Genomic DNA, 16643 nt, shown 5'->3' on the forward strand with positions numbered 1-16643 from the left:
CTCTCGTCCACCCCTTCCTTAGCAGATGGCCTGGCCTTTCAACCTGAAGAGAAAACTGAGGACACTGGCGTGTCCTCTATTAAATCTATGCCCATTCCCCACTCAGATTTTAGAAGACGCTTCTTTTTTTTTTAAGTAGAGTCTCACTTTGTCACCCAGGCTGGAGTGCAGTGGTGTGATCTCGGTTCACTGCGGCCTTGACTCCTGGGCTCAAGCAATGGATGAGTTTATAATTTCTCTAAACTTTTCATTCAGAATAGACTTTGTCCCTTCACTTGGTGGTTTTTCCACATGGGCAGGGCTCTCCATCGTCACTCTCGATTAATCTGAGCTACGGACAGACGAGCTAGTTGCTAGGACTCCGTTTCCTGGGCAGTGTGCCTCGTATGGAAGTATAGACACAGATATCCCATTTCTTTTTCTTTTTTCTTTTTCTTTTCTTTTCTTTCTTTTTTTTTTTTTTTGAGACGGAGTCTGGCTCTGTGGCCCAGGCTGGAGTGGGCGGCGCCATCTTGGCTCCCTGCAAGCTCCGCCCCCCGGGTTCCCGCCATTCTCCTGCCTCAGCCTCCCGAGGAGCTGGGACCACAGGCGCCACCACCGCGCCCGGCTCGGTTTTTTTTTGTATTTTTTAGTAGAGACGGGATTTCACCGTGTTAGCCAGGATGGTCTCGATCTCCTGACCTCGTGATCCACCCGCTTCGGCCTCCCAAAGTGCTGGGATTACAGGCGTGAGCCACCGCGCCCGGCCTGATATCCCCATTTCTTGGGTCAAAGTTTTCCTACCTGTAGCTTCCATGCTCCTGGTTCTTTCACAATCTGCTCAAGTCACTTCTTTGTCTACAGCGTTCCTGCTCTTGTCCTTGGAAATGCTGCTTCCATCCTGTGGGACTTCCTCTTCTTTAGGAACATTAGCTTCTTTCTATCCCGCCACCTTTGTTCACTCTTCTGCTCACCCTTACAGTTGTTCTTCCTTCTCTCTGACTTGTCCAGCTTCTGACCCTCAGCAGTTTTCCTCACTGTGAGTCCTCTGTTCAGCCACCTTTTGAGCCAGTTTTTCTTTTTTGTCTTTCGAGTTTGTCCCTCTTCCTCCTCTCTTCTCCTTCTTGGCCGCTATCTTCTTGGTAACAGCCTGTGTCCTCTTAGCGGGCTCCTGCATAGGGTGTAGTAGAAGCAGGGGCAGTCATGCTGGATGACCCAGCAGGGGCCAGCGCTGGAGCAGCAGGAGGGGCCTCCGGCTTGACAGGTGACTCCTCTTCAACTGTGGCTTCTTTTCCCAAAACTGGTCTGTCCCTTAGAGAGGCTCACTAGCAACTTAATTTCTTTCTTTGGGTTGTCTCTCTCAGGCAACGTTCTGACTTCTTTTCCTTTCTTTTCTTTTTTTCTTTTCTCTTTTCTTTTCTTTTTCCTTCCTTCCTTCCTTCCTTTTTCCTTCCTTCCTTTCTTTTTCCTTCCTTCCTTCTTTCCTCCATCCTTCCCCCTCTTCCTTCCCCCCTCCCTTCCTTCCCATAATTTTCCTTTCCTTCCTTTTCATTCTCGTCCCTTCCTTCCCTCTTTTCTTTTCTCTCTCCTTCCTTCCTTCCTTCTTTCCTTTTCTTTCTTTTCTTTCTTTCCCTTCCTTCCTTCCCTCCCTCCCTCCCTCCCTCCCTCCCTCCCTCCCTCCCTCCCTCCTTCCCTCCTTCCCTCCTTCCCTCCTTCCCTCCTTCCCTCCTTCCCTCCTTCCCTCCTTCCCTCCTTCCTTCCTTCCTTCCTTCCTTCCTTCCTTCCTTCCTTCCTTCCTTCCTTCCTTCCTTCCTTCCTTCCTTCCTTCCTTTCCTCTCTCACTCTTTCTCCTTCTCTCTCCCCTCAGCCTCTTTCTTTTTCTTTCCTTCTTTCCTTCCTCACCCTGTTGCCCAGGCTGGAGTGCAGTGGCATGATCTTAGCTCACTGCAGGCTTGACCTACTAGGCTCAAGCAATTCTTCTGCCTCAGCCTCCTGAGTAGCTCCATTTATAGGCTGGTGCAACCATGCCCAGCTGATTTTTTTCTATCTTTCGTGGAGACAGGGTGTCACTATGTTGCCTAGGCTGGTCATAACTTCTGGCCTCAAGTGTTTATTCTTCCTTGGCCTCCCAAAGTACTGGGGTAACAGTCATGAGCCACCACATCTGGCCCTGACTTCTTTCTTAACAGGGAAAATAGTTGTCAGATCATAGTGGGAAAAGCTTTGACTGAGGCCAGAGACAGGAAGAAGTTGATCTGGGATTTACTGGGTAAAGGAGGAAAGGATTTAGATGTGATACAAGTTGAAAGGGAGCTGGACATTTAGCATTGAGATTAGGTGAGGATATAGTTCACGTGTTGCCACATGTATTGTAAAGTGGAAAGTTCTCTCTCTCTTTTTCTACCTGGATACACAACCCTCAGGTCCCATCGCAAAGAGTTTAGTTGCTTTGTAAGACATAGTGTTGATACCCCTCTGAGATGCTGCATCTCCAGACGAGGCAGCTATGCCTGTTCTTGTGGTCAGGAAAGAACAAATGTGTGGGCATCAGGAATATGTTAACAATACCCAAGAAAGAATGTATGGAGTCAGAAAGTCAGAGGTGTTCCAAGGAAAGGTACCCAACTCTGAATAGGAGCCAGTGATTTTTTTCTAATTCTTCCTTTTGGAAATTAGCTTGTAGTATTAAATGCTCTCATAGGGTTTTTATAGGATTAAAGCTAATATATGTCTCTTAGAACAGAGCCCAGCATGTAGTAAATGCTAAAAAATGTTAACTATCAATAAATATTAAGAATTTTCTACTAATTACTATGGGCAAACAAAATCACAAGTATGAAAAAATAGAAAAGTTTAATTTCTTACAGAAGAGTTTTCAGGGGGCGTATTCTCTATTTATACTAAGATAATAATTGGAAGCTTATGAGTTTCTGGTCTCGGTTTTTAATACTGAAGATGAGATTTCGGAATCCACAGCCACCACCTTTATGACATATTTTACTGGGATCAGAATAATAGGGTGTGGCTTTGTTTCAAGAAGGCAATTTGGATTTCTGAAGCTCTGCAGCTAAGCAATCACCTATTCATGAAGCCTTGGATCAGCCCAGGGATAATTTACACTAAGCACTAGTTTAACCAAGTGCTGTGTTTAATACAAAAAATAACAAAGCAAGGCAAAACACACAAAACGTTTTTTAAATGATTCACTGTTTACTCTTTCATATTTTTCTCTTCCTTTTTTTTCTTGGAGAGTGTTGTGCATGTTTATACTACTGTAATAAATGCCCTTTGTATAAATCAAAATAAGAATTTACTAGAGGAAGTTTGCCTGAGATTAAGTGTTCTTTCCTTCAGAGACAATAAATTAACATCATTCCAAAAAGTCTCTCTATATGTGAGGTTTTCAGCCAATTCAATTCAAAAGATGTATTTGGATCCTATCAATTGTCAAGCACTGAACCACATGCTATTCAGCCTTTTTATTAAATATTACATTGAATAATTGGTTTGGGCGAAAGCAGTGTGCTTACAACTTGGCAAACTGCTTTCCTGTCTTGAATGGAGCTTGAAACATTGTATTGTTACTGGTAACATGTCATATGAATTGAGTTCATACAATTTATTCAGAATGAAAATAAATACACCAGTTTCCCTTTACCTAGAGACATGGAATATATTGTTATAAAATCAGTAAATAATCCCATATTAAATGTTAAATCATTATTTTTACTTTTCTAATATATCAGGGTGTGTATAGTCTGTACACTCCAAATAGCAAAACATCAACGTTAGTAACTCTTACTATTGAGTTAATAGATAGGGTAAGAAAATGTTGAAAGGAATTGGCATATTCTATATTTTTATTAAAAATAAATATTATTTATTACTCTAATCCTTCAGGCTCTCTTTTGAGTTGGTGCTATAAATTGAATAAACAAAACTCCAGGTAGTCTTGACTCCCAAAGATTTTGCAGCACATTTTTCATCTTGTTTAGTGTTGCAGAGCAGATCAGGGTTGAAGCCTAGAAAAGTATACCCTACAGACAACAGCGTCAGGGGGCTCCAACAGAGCAACAATACACCAGCAACTTTCCTAAATGAGATTCACTTAAAATCTTACATTCACCTAGAATCACAGGTTATAGATAAGAAAACTGAGTATGTTTAAAAACTGTATATTGTTAGAGGAGAACTTAATGGTCATTTTAAAAATAAATACAAGGTATTTTTAATTTTAAACCTCTATATAGTTACACATATATCATATACCTGCTATTACTAAACTATGAATTCCAGGCAAACAGAAGAACTCATCATCGAGTCATTGGATGCTGATTATAATATTATTGTAATCTCATTATTTCAGCTGAAGAAAAGCCTAGTAACTTAACACAAACTCTTCAGTTCCACCCTGACTGGGCATAGAATGCTGACTGAGAAGAACTAGCTGATAATTTGCCTTGTTTTGAAATTCAAGTGCTTGAACTCTTATTATGGGAAGTAATAAATGATCAAGTGGATGTTTTGTTGTTCCACTAGAGTAAACATGACCCTAATTAGCAAATTGGCTAGTAGCAGTTCTCATTTTACAAAAGATTAGTCTATAAAGGGAAAACAACCCCAAACAACAATATTTATAAATTTTCTTGACCAGGTAGTTTAGGAGAACTGTAAAAAAAACCTGAGTAAATTCCCATCTATTTTCAGATTTCAAATTAATTAATAGTATTTTAGGCAAAGTCCATGTACGAATGGTTCAAAACTTCAAGAGAAGACTGTAGTCAGAAATGTTTTTCAATAAAGTCTGTTTGTTTACTACGCAAGTCTTATCTAATAATGCCTAGTCTATTCTTACATTGCTATAAAGAACTACCTGAGACTGGGTAATTTACAAAGAAAAGAAGTTTATTTGGCTGATGATTCCATAAGCTGTACAGGAAGCATGGCTGAGGAGGCTTCAGGATACTTACAATCATAGTGGAAGGTGAAGAGGAGGGAGTCACGTCTTACATGGCCAAAGCAGGAGGAAGAGAGAGAGAAGAAGGAAGTGCTATACACTTTTATAAACAACCAGATCTTATGAGAACTCACTTACTATTATAAGAACAGCAAGAAGGAACTCCACCCCCATGATCCAATCACCTCCCACCATGCCCCTCTTCCAATATTAGAGATTACAATTTAACATGAGATTTGGGTGAGGACACAGACCCAAATCATACAGTTTTGCCACTAGCTCCTCCCAAATCTCATGTTCTTCTCATATTTCAAAATACAATCGTGCCTTCTCAGCAGTCTCCCAAAGACATAATCCATCCCAGCATTAACTCAAAAATCCAAAGTCCAAATTCTCATCTAAGACAAGGCTAGTTCCTTTTGTTTATGAGCCTATCACATCAAAAACAATTTAGTTACTTTTAAGATATAATGGGTATATGGGAGTTGGGTAAATACACTTATTCCTAAAGGGAGAAATCTGTCAAAACAAAGGGGCCCATGCAAGTCCATAACCCAGCAAGGCAATCATTAAATCTTAAAGCTCGGGCTGGGCATGGTGGCTCAAGCCTGTAATCCCAGCACTTTGGGAGGCCGAGATGGATGGATCACGAGGTCAGGAGCTCGAGACTATCCTGGCTAACACGGTGAAACCCCGTCTCTACTAAAAAATACAAAAAACTAGCCGGGTGAGGTGGCGGGTGCCTGTAGTTCCAGCTACTTGGGAGGCAGAGGCAGGAGAATGGTGTGAACCTGGGAGGCGGAGCTTGCAGTGAGCTGAGATCTGGCCACTGCACTCCAGCCTGGGCGACAGAGCGAGACTCCGTTTCAAAAAAAAAAAAAAAAAAAAAATCTTAAAGCTCCAAAATAATATCCTTTGACTCCGTCTCTCACATTTAGGTTATACTGATGCAATGATGCCATGGATGGGCTCCCAAGGCCTTGGACAGCTCTTCTCCTGTGGCTTTGCAGGTCACAGCCCTCTCAGCTGTTTTCATGGGCTGACATTCAGTCCTTGAAGCTTTCCTAGGCATACAATGCAAGCTGTCAGAGGATCTGGCATTCTGGGGTCTGGAGGACAGTGGCTATTTTCTCACAGCTCTACTTGGCAGTGCCCCAGTGGGGACTCTCTGTGAAGGTTCTAATCCCATATTTCCCTTCTACACTGCTGTCATAGAGGTTTTCCATCAGGTCTCCACACATAGAGCAGGCTTCTGCCAGGACATCCAGGAGTTTGCATGCATCCTTTGAAATCTAGGTGGAGGCTTCTAAGCCTCAACACTTGCCCTCTGCACACCTGCAGGCTTAACACCACATGGACGCTGACAAGGCTTATGACTTGCACCCTCTGGAGCAGTGGCCTGAAACATATCTTGGGCCCTTTGAGCCATGACTGAAGCTGGAGTGACTGAGACAGAGGGAGCAGTGTCTTGAGATAGCACAGGGCAGCAGGGTCCTGGGCCTGGCCCAGGAAACCATTCTTCCCTCCTAGGTCTCCAGGCCTGTGATGGAAGGGGTGCTGCAAAGGTCTCCAAAATGCCTTTGAGGCATTTTCCCCATTAATGCCTATTATATATTGAGGCTATTAATATTTGGCTCCTTTTTGCCTATGCAAATTTCTGCAGCCAGCTTGAATTCCTCCCCAGAAAATAGGTTTTTCTTTTGTACCACATGGTCAGGATGCAAATTTTCCAAACTTTTGCATTTTGCTTCCCTTTTAAGTGTAAGTTCCAGTTTCGGATAACCTCTTTGCTTAGGCATAGAGGTGATCTCAGATCATAGAGATGATCTGAGAGAAGCAGCCAGGCCACATCTTGAGCATTTTGCTGGTTAGAAATTTCTTCCACTAGATACCTTGAATCATCATTCTCAAGTTTACAGTTCCACAGATCTCTAGGGCAGAGGCACAATGCCTTCAACTTAACTTCTTTGCTATCACATAGCAAAAGTGACCTTTGCTGTAGTTCCCAATAAATTCCTTATCTCCATCTGAGACTTTCTCAGTCTGGACTTCACTTTTCATTTCACTGTCAGCATTTTGCTCACAACCATTTGGCAAGTCTTTAGGAAGTTCCAAGCATTTCCTCAAATTTCTGTCTTCTTCTCAGCCCTCCAAACTGTTCCAACCTCTGCCCAGTTCCAAAGACACTTTCACATTTTCAGGTATCTTTATAGTAATGCCATACTATTAGGTACCAATTTTCTATATTAGTCCATTTTTGCGTTGCTATAAGGAACCACATTAGTCCAGGTCATTTATAAAGAAAAGAGGTTTAATTGGTCTGATGGTTCCACAGGCTCTACAGGAAACATGGCTGGGGAGGCCTCAGGAAACTTACAATCATGGTGAAAGGCATGTGTTGTGCTACAATATCAGGATGACTACCATGTCACTAGGTGATAGGAATTTTTCAGTTCAGTGTTCATATGAGAACACTGTATGTAGTCCATCGTTGACAAATGGAATTATATGGAGTGTAGCTGTACTAGTAAAACATAGGTATTGATAATTGCTCTAAAGAAAAATAAAACAGAGAAAAGGCATAGTATGTGTGTATGGCAGAGAGATGTAAGTGAGGGGTTGTAATTTATTTAGAGTAGGGACTGAAAGCCTCTCCAAAAGAAGACATTTGAAAAAAGGCATGAATGAGGAAATTCTGCCTTGTAAATGTTCAGGTAAGAACATTGTTTCACTTTTTCTCCCCATCACCTATTCCCCAAACTCCTTGCTTAATATATATTTATAGATATGTAAATATGTATTATATACTTATATGTTACATACTATATATTATATATACTATATATAATATATATTACATGTAGTATATATAATATATAAATATATATTAACATATAAAAATATAATACATAATATATATTTAAAGTTTGATGATTGTTTGATTTCTCAGTTGATTTACATCAATGCTTCAATAAAGGTTTTACTGAAGTATGCACTAATTATATTTGAAAGTTCAAGAGAAGAGATGTGAACTTTGCCACCTAGTAATAAGCAAGGCCAGCCAGTACCTTTCTTATTATGCCTGACATATCAAAGTTAAGAAAATATTGACTAAGATGGGTTTGTAGAACCTCTTCAAAACTTTAAAAGAATTGCACAGGCTTACTGGATAGAATGACAGCGAAATTAGAGCTGGAGAGACAATTCAGTTCCCCTAGGAGGGACACACCTAGTAGTTTAGCACAGTCAGGTGTATTCTCCACAAGCACCTGGATCCTGGGAATCTTAGTCTTCCTATGACCTTGATTTAGTTGTTGTGAAAATTAAGAAAAATTAAAGTTGTGCAAGTACTTTACAAATGATAATATGCTTTGTATGAAGGTGAGTTTTTAAAATAGAAGATCTATTATTCTCACTCATAAAATGAAGGGGAAACAGGAGCTAGAAACACTTTCATTTCATGCTTCATTCAAGCTTAAGATAAATTATTATAATGCCCTCAGGTGGGGAAAATGCATAGATTTTCATGAAATGTAAAGTATGATTATATCATCTCTTTTGTGCTCCTTTCTTGACCCTAAAAAAATTACAAATCAAAGGAGGAGAATGTCCCTGAATCATTCTTTTTCTTCTCTGAACCAGGTTTTTTTTTTTTTTTTTTTAAACTCTTCTGTCCTAGATAAAGCTGTAACCACGACAGGATATATTAGCGACTGAAATCTGAACAGAAGGGCAATTCCTAATCAAATTGGCACTAATTTCTTTCAGTACAAATTATCATCATTCACAGCAAATTTGCTTTCAGTGAGCTGTGCCAACCTGAGGTACAGTTCTCAGCACTTTCATCTCAGCCTATCAATACAATTGATCAAATCATTCTGTAACAGCAGCATCTCTTTTCTCTTCATTTTTTATGATGACCAATAAGGTAGAATGTCAATTTTCTCCATTTATTTCAACCTTGTTCCACTTAAAAGAAAACTACTATAAATGGAGCTCTATTTCTCTATATATTTTTTTTATTGAAATGAATTGGGGTAAAATGTGGAAATTTGAAAACATACATGTTGAGGATTTTAAAGTATTAAGAAGTGAATTTGATTAATTATCTACTGGATACTTATATTAATATCCAGCCTAACACTTTATATCCAAGAAGATATACATATATGTATGTGTGTGTGTGTATGTGTGTCAGACTACAGATTCATATGTTACCAACTGTTATGCTAGTTTATACATATAAATTGTACAGACTTCCAGGTGTCATCATAATATTTATATATAATTCTCTGACTCTTCCTCATTCACACTGTTGTAGTTAACTGCTCCATCTGCTCAAAAGATACATTTTTCTAGGTTTATAATAATGCCATCATCTACATAGCTTGCCAAATTACAAATATTGTTAAAATACACCAGAAAGATAGAAACACTAGGCAGTGCTCTGTTTCTGCAATCTTATGCCCGTCTGCATTTAATTACCTTTTGTTGTTGTTCAGATGTAGAGAAGTCTCATGTGCAAACTTGTGGCTAGGAAATTTTCATAATTATGCTTTTATTATTTCAGTTTTGTAGTTATAACCACAACAAGATGAAAGACTTCATCTGAAAACAACTGTCTTTACCAGTAAAAAGTGTTAATTACAACATAAATGATGTCAGTGAAAATATTGGAAAATTTCAGGTTTAATTAGGTCTACCACAGAAATAGAACTGTCACAAGGCTTAGCATTTTGGCAGTTTTAATTCCTGTATGGGGTTTCTTCTTTATGAGGATCACATATAGAGAGTGAGAAAACGAACATGTCATTTGTTTAAAACATATTGTTCAAGTATGTACCAAGCCGAAGTGTAATATTCATTTACAATATGTTACAGTGACAAAATATTTCCATCCAAGGTTTCTGCAAAGATACATATTCATTCTTTATGCATTGCTTCTTTCTTTTTCCTTTTCCTAAGATATGAGGAGAGTCTGAGCCTACCAGGATAAAAGCAGTTCCTCAGACTTATTTTCAAGAATTATGCCCTCTGTATATTACTTATCTATGTTCAATAATCTTGAGACTCATAACCGAAAGAGTAGGATCTATTGTAAGCCCAGTGGAATGGTGGAAGCAAAGTCTCATGACTGCAGAGCGGTAGCCTGGCTGCCAATAAGAAGATCTTAATTGCTATAATTAAAAATAAGAGTCACTTTTATTAAAAACTGAACCCCCTGTTGTGCAAATCATTCTAGTAATGCTTTGCATAACACTCAGGAATTTACAATGCCTAAGGATAAGATAAAAATGTAACTTTCCCTGACTATTTGCAACTGAAAATAAATGGTTTGCCAGTAATGGTTTCAAATTATCAAATTGAGATATTAACTAATAAGTTAAATAATAAAAGCTCCTAATACAGACAGTGAAAAAGAAGAAATTGGAGTACTGTTACATATGTGTACATATATATATGTTTTAAAATTTATTAGATATATTCTTGAGTGCATTCCTAACGACAAAGCAGTTCTCACAGAAAAACCTTGTATAACTCACCATCACCACTCTAGCACTCAGCAGGAGCCATGCCAACAACTACATGAATAACCAGTCGGACTCTCCAAACAAAGCCAATGAAGTGATGGTGAAAGTCATCTGTGATATGGAATCCATATCTTCAGGATGCAAAAAGGAATAAATGTTCCATATGGATCTTGGTGATATTTCTTAACTTCTAAAATGACTTTGTTAGCTGCCTTGTATACGTAATAATGCAACCTTGGAAAAAAAAGGCATTGCCAGCCAAAGCTAGGTATAGATGATTAAGGTGGTATCCTTGCTTTGATAAGGTGATATCCTCCATCTTTGATAATTTTTTGTTATCCTACTTATGATGTGAGCCTTTGCTTTAGCTCAGAACATTCAACCTGCTCCTTTCTGTTCTTTTCCATTTCCAAAATCACAGCTGCTGCTTCATCTTTGCTCTGCACACTAGATTATGTCATTCCTACATGAGGAAGTAGCCCAATTATCTCCAAAATTACTAGGAGAAATCCATCATATTTTCATCAGAAAGTGGTAGAACCATATCTGCTATTTTTATCATATAACCCTCCTGCTTCATCCAGGAGGCCATCTGGGGATAGTTATAAGGAGAGAAGAATCAGAGTTAGGGATCTAGTGTTTTGAGGGGGGTGTACTGTTTATGGTAAATATATCTAACCTTACCACTCCTATACTTTTACTAGTCAGAGGAAGTAATGCTTGAAGAGAATCACTGGAGAGATTAGAGAGTCCTACAAGGAGAGACTGGACTCTTGGCCTAAGGCTGGTTTCTTTGTGGTTTACAGTCTTCAAGCTGGCTTGGGTTCTATCAGTGAAAAGCAGGATGAAGTTCTCGAGCAAGCTTAACATCTTTCCTTGGAGTTTAGGAATGTTTATGAAATTAGAGTATGGTTCACACTTTTCAAATGGAGATTTCAAAGTTGACAATGTTTCAGGAAAATTTTTCCCTGGTTGTTTGTAACTGTAGGGTGCCTAGGAAGAAAAAGGTGCCTTTCCCATACCAGATTTCTTAAAAAGATTTAGCAGACAATAACTTTCTACAGGAAGGAGCACGGTAGATAAAGGAGGAGGCAAGAGCTTTTGGACTAGTCGAGTGGCAGCTTAGCAAAGCAACACAATATCCTTAGGGATTGGGGTTTGGACACGTTGTCAGACCATACGGAAATGTGGCTGTTGTTCTCTGAGGGAGTTCTCAGTTTTGAATGGTAGTGGAGTGAAGATGAATTCATTACTATAAAACCACGGGCAGTCCACATGAGACCACCATATTGGCAGAATCCACTAGATATAAATAATAGTACCATGTGAGACAACTCCAATCCAGACAGGTGTCCAGGAATGTAAGCAGACAATTACCTCCACGCTTTGCTCTTCCTAAGCACCATCTGTCTTAGTCTCTTCAAGCTGTTACAACAAAATACCATAGACAGGATGGCTTATCAACAACGGAAATTTGTTGCTCACACTTCTGGAGGCCCAGAAGTACAAGATCAAGGCTCCATCTGATTTTCTGTCTGTTGAGGACCCTCTTCATAGGTGGCCATCTTTTTCTTTGTTCTCACATGGTAGAAAGGGTGAGGAATCCCTTTGGAGTCTCTTTTATAAGGGCACTAATCTTATTTATGATGACTTGGCCCTCATGACCTCATCACCTTCCAAAGGTTTCACCTCCATTAGGTTTTGACATATGCATTTTTTGTTCAACATATGAATTTGGTTTCAATATATGAATTTCAGGTTTCACATATGAATTCAGTTTTAATATATGAATTTTAGGACATTCAGACCATAGTACCATCTAACAACAGATGACAGAAGCTGCAGAAAGAGATTGCCTTTATCTCCAAATCAGACCCGGATAGACTCTCTACTGTAAAGTAACAGAGCAGGAGGAAGAATAAAGGCAGATCAGTCCCTCTGTCCACTTCAAGTCCTCTTCAACCATTAGAGTAGCTGTGGTCAGAATAATTTAAAATAATGTATGATACTAGAATTTCAAAATGGACCTAAAGTAACTGGAGAGTTACAAAATTTGTCTAAGACACTGTTAAAAGGCAGAAAAGGAGGAACTGGCAATACAATTTGAAGGTGGTTATTGGACAAAAAATAAACTGGTTCATTTTTATGTCTAGTGTGAGATTCTCAATGAACTGTTGAGTTGAATATATTAATATGTGCACGTTTTTATTAGGTGCCCATTAGCATACTAAGTCATTTACATTCACATCATCGTTATCATAATCGAATGAGATAGTTACTATTTTTCATCTGTTGAGTAGCTGAGGGCATTGAGTGGACAGTAAAGCTGTATTTGAACCCAGGTCTGTTTGATTTGCTTATCTCTAAAGACATTTCTGTGATTTACTGTTGTGTGTAGGAATAGATCCCAAATCCCTGTGAGGGCTCACAGGGGCCTTTACCATCAGTACTTTATTTTCCTCTAAGACTCAACAAAGGCCCCTTTCTTATTTTGCTAATTTTTTAAATTCTAAAAACTTGGTACAAACATATAAAGCAAAGCCAAATATAGTTTTGTTGACATATGTAAAAGAGGAATACAAAATTCGTAACAAAGTATAGAAAGAATTTCTTTTTAATCCTGTAATCACGCAGGAAACTTTAGAGGTCAAAGCATGAGCAGAAACATTTGTATGCTTAAAGTCATCTTCACGTTTGAGAAATGGACAAAGACAAGTGTCATCGGAAACCATTAAGGATCATTAATTCTTTTTTGGATGAGATAATGAGATCCTCTTTGGAATTTAAATGAATATGCATGAAACATTTTAGGTTACGAAGAGTACATCATCTGGTTTCAAAAAGTTCTTACCCCAAATGCAACCAAGATAGGTATATATTTGTTTAATAATAAGAGGTTTCTGATTTTAAATTTAAATTTTTAACATTTAGTTTCATTCTTTAACATCAGGTAAATAGCATATTCCAGTTTCTTTTCAGTTTTATTAGGTTTATGTCTACATTTCTTCATCTGTTTCACTAAAAAAATTTTTTTCTGAATTTTAGTATGTGTTTTTTAAATAATAGAAACCATATCTCCTCATTTCAAATGAGTTTATAAATAATTTTTTAAAAAACAGGTGCATATATATATAAATACTGTCTTTTGATATATACTGTCTTTTGATTTTTTCCATTTATTTTACTATGTTGATTTAGAAATTTTTCTTAAAAAGTTATTCAACCTGGTGGAAACTGTCAAAACATAGAACATTCACAAGTTAGTGAATATGTTTTGTGGCCTAACCTTTGCCAGGAATTTTGGCATAAGTCTGTCAATCCAGTGCAGCAGACAGACAGGGATCACACGGAGTACAAAGCAGTTAGTGTGGTGATGGGTCATGTGCAGAGAACTATGGGTACACAAACACATTTCAGCTGAATGAAACTGTCAACATGTTTAACACAATCTCTGCTCTTTCTATGAATATAATAGTAAATCGTTCAGTAGATTTGGTGATTAGCCACATCTGTTTGTTTAATTGAACTGAGAATTAAAAACAAAAAACAAGACTCAATTTGTTGAATGAATGTGCAGGGAACGTGAAAATGAGCAATTAGTTCAAGGTGTTTCCTTAAATAACTTAGTGCTTTGGTTAGGGTGAGTAACTTCTAGGCTAATACTTGACTTAGGAAAACAGAAGTTGAAACTTTTATTGCTTCACTTTAATGATGCTTTATTCAGTAGATCCAAAAATAGATTGTGTGTACATGTGGGTGCCAGTGCATGTGTGTGTAAAGATATATTTATATTTAACCTAAATGTTCATTTTTATAGGAATGCTATGTTGTTACAGCCATATCTGAGAAATGCTTCTTTAATTGATTGTTAGTTTTGACTTTCTGCATGTCTGCAAATAGTTTAATTTTTAAAAGGATTTTTCTTGTGATACATCCTCATAGGTTCTTTCTTAAGTCCGATAGTGTTTGCCACCATTATCTTCATTAGTAATTAATTATTATTTAGGTGAGGAAATCAGAATTTTTTTTGTGCTTCCATATGTGTTGAATTGTTATCTTGTGAGAGAGGCCTTTCTTGGGACTGGGAACATCTGAATGAGCCCTGAGAGAATCAGAGGAGGCTGATGAATGAACTGGAAAGCCCTTTACCAGTCTAGACTAGCTGGTTTCTGCCTTGTAAGTGATTGACCTGAGAATTGGAATCAGCCCTTCCATGGTAAACAGCCATTCTACAGGAGATCCCAGTGGAATAAAATGTAAAGACATGGCATTTGGGCTACCCTGCAGGAAAGAGAAGATACAACTATGTTAGCTTCTGTTATCAAAACCCCATGACCCCTAGGAAGGACTCTGATATTAACTTAAATCAATAGACAAAGAAGACCAACATTAAGCACAAAAACTACTAGTGGTTATGTTACATTGAAGAAGTTAACAAAAATCAGTAAAAGGAAAAAGTTAACACTGCAAAGGAACCAGCACTGTATGGTTTTCTAGGAGTGATGGAGTTGGCGCTAATAATACCAATATAATAATAATAATAATAATAGTAATATTATCATTTGATTATCCATTGTGTACTAGACCAAGGAACTGTGCTAAGAGCTTTACATATATTACACCATTTAATTTTCACAATAATATTTTATTGTAGATGTTGTTGTAATTATTATTTTCACTTAAAGGTAATGATGGGGTTCAGGTTACACCACCCCAAAATACTGCACTTTGGCATATTAAACATTTTAAGGTGAAGGAATAATTTGAGATTACAGAAGCAGGAAGTTCACTCTGACCTTTTCCTTTACCTTATCCACTGAAGCGGGTCATAAAACCTAGGAAGAAGCTTCTGACCTTTCCCTCAAGCAGGTCAGAAGGTCCTCAGGTTAGCGGTACCTTCTCTATAGCAGGAAGAAAGGAACATTCGTATTTCTGAGGACACGGGGACACAGAGAAGAATTTGAACAAATAGGCTGTGCTAAGGTTTTCCCAGTTTATTACCATTAAATCATACTCTTTTTGCCCTATTATATTTCTCCACAACTTCCCACTGTTCATTAAATCTACTACAAAAAAAAAAATGCCAAGTCATGTTTAAATGCTTCTTCAGATCTTCATTTCCTTATGAAAGTCTTCATTTCCTGTGTGATGTGAAACTTACATTAAATGAATTTGTATACTTTTCCCTTGTTAATCTGTCTTTTGTAATAGAGGCCGTGAACTTAGGAGAGTAGAAGGAGAAGATAATTTTTCTCCTCTATTCTGGGAAAACTAGATTGTAAGATTTTCTTGCTCACACTTAATACTACTAATAAAGGTCAAAGCTTAGTTTCAAATCCAAGATGGATTCTAGCCCCTGTGATTTTACTCAATATTAGACAATTAAAGTAGTTGGACTTAGAGTTCAGGGTAGAAATAAGTACCTTCATCAAACAGGAAGGTCAAGAATAAGGATTAAATTTTCAAAAAGCAAACCATTAATTTTCAACTAGGATGATTTTACTCCTCTTGCCAGGGATATTGGCAATGTCTGGAGACATTTTCAATTGTCACGGTTTGGAGAAGTGCTACTGGTATCCAGAGGCCAGGGATGCTTTTATACACCTTACAATTCAGAGGATAACACCTGAAACAAAGAATTATCTGGACAAAATGTCAAAAGTGCTGAAGTTGATAAAACTCAAATGACACTGACAGGACCAACTACAACTACATAATTTGTGGGGCCAGCACAAAATAAATAGTTAGGGCCCCATGTTCAAAGAGCAAGACAAGCTTTTTTTTCTCTCTCTCTGTCTGCCTTTCATGGTGTCTTGTTTTAAAATTTTTTTTTATTTTTTTATTTTTTTTTGAGATGGAGTCTTCCTCTGTTGCCAGGCTGGAGTGCAATGGCATGATCGTGGCTCACCACAACCTCTGCCTCCTGGGTTCAAGCAATTCTCCGGCCTCAGCCTCCTGAGTAGCTGGGAATATAGACAGGTGCCACCACGCCTGGGTAATTTGTTGGTCAGGCTGGTCTCGAACTCCTGACCTCACGTGATCTGCCTACCTTGGCCTCCCAAAGTGCTGGGATTACAGGCATGAGCCACTGCACTCGGCCGGTATCTTTTATTAATTAATGTCATATTTCCCTGGGCACAAGATTGCCCAAGGAAACGTCATTAGGTTGAGCAACT

The sequence above is a fragment of the Macaca nemestrina genome, chromosome 2, assembly GCF_043159975.1.
Source record: "Macaca nemestrina isolate mMacNem1 chromosome 2, mMacNem.hap1, whole genome shotgun sequence".
Classification (NCBI taxonomy): Eukaryota; Metazoa; Chordata; class Mammalia; order Primates; family Cercopithecidae; genus Macaca; species Macaca nemestrina.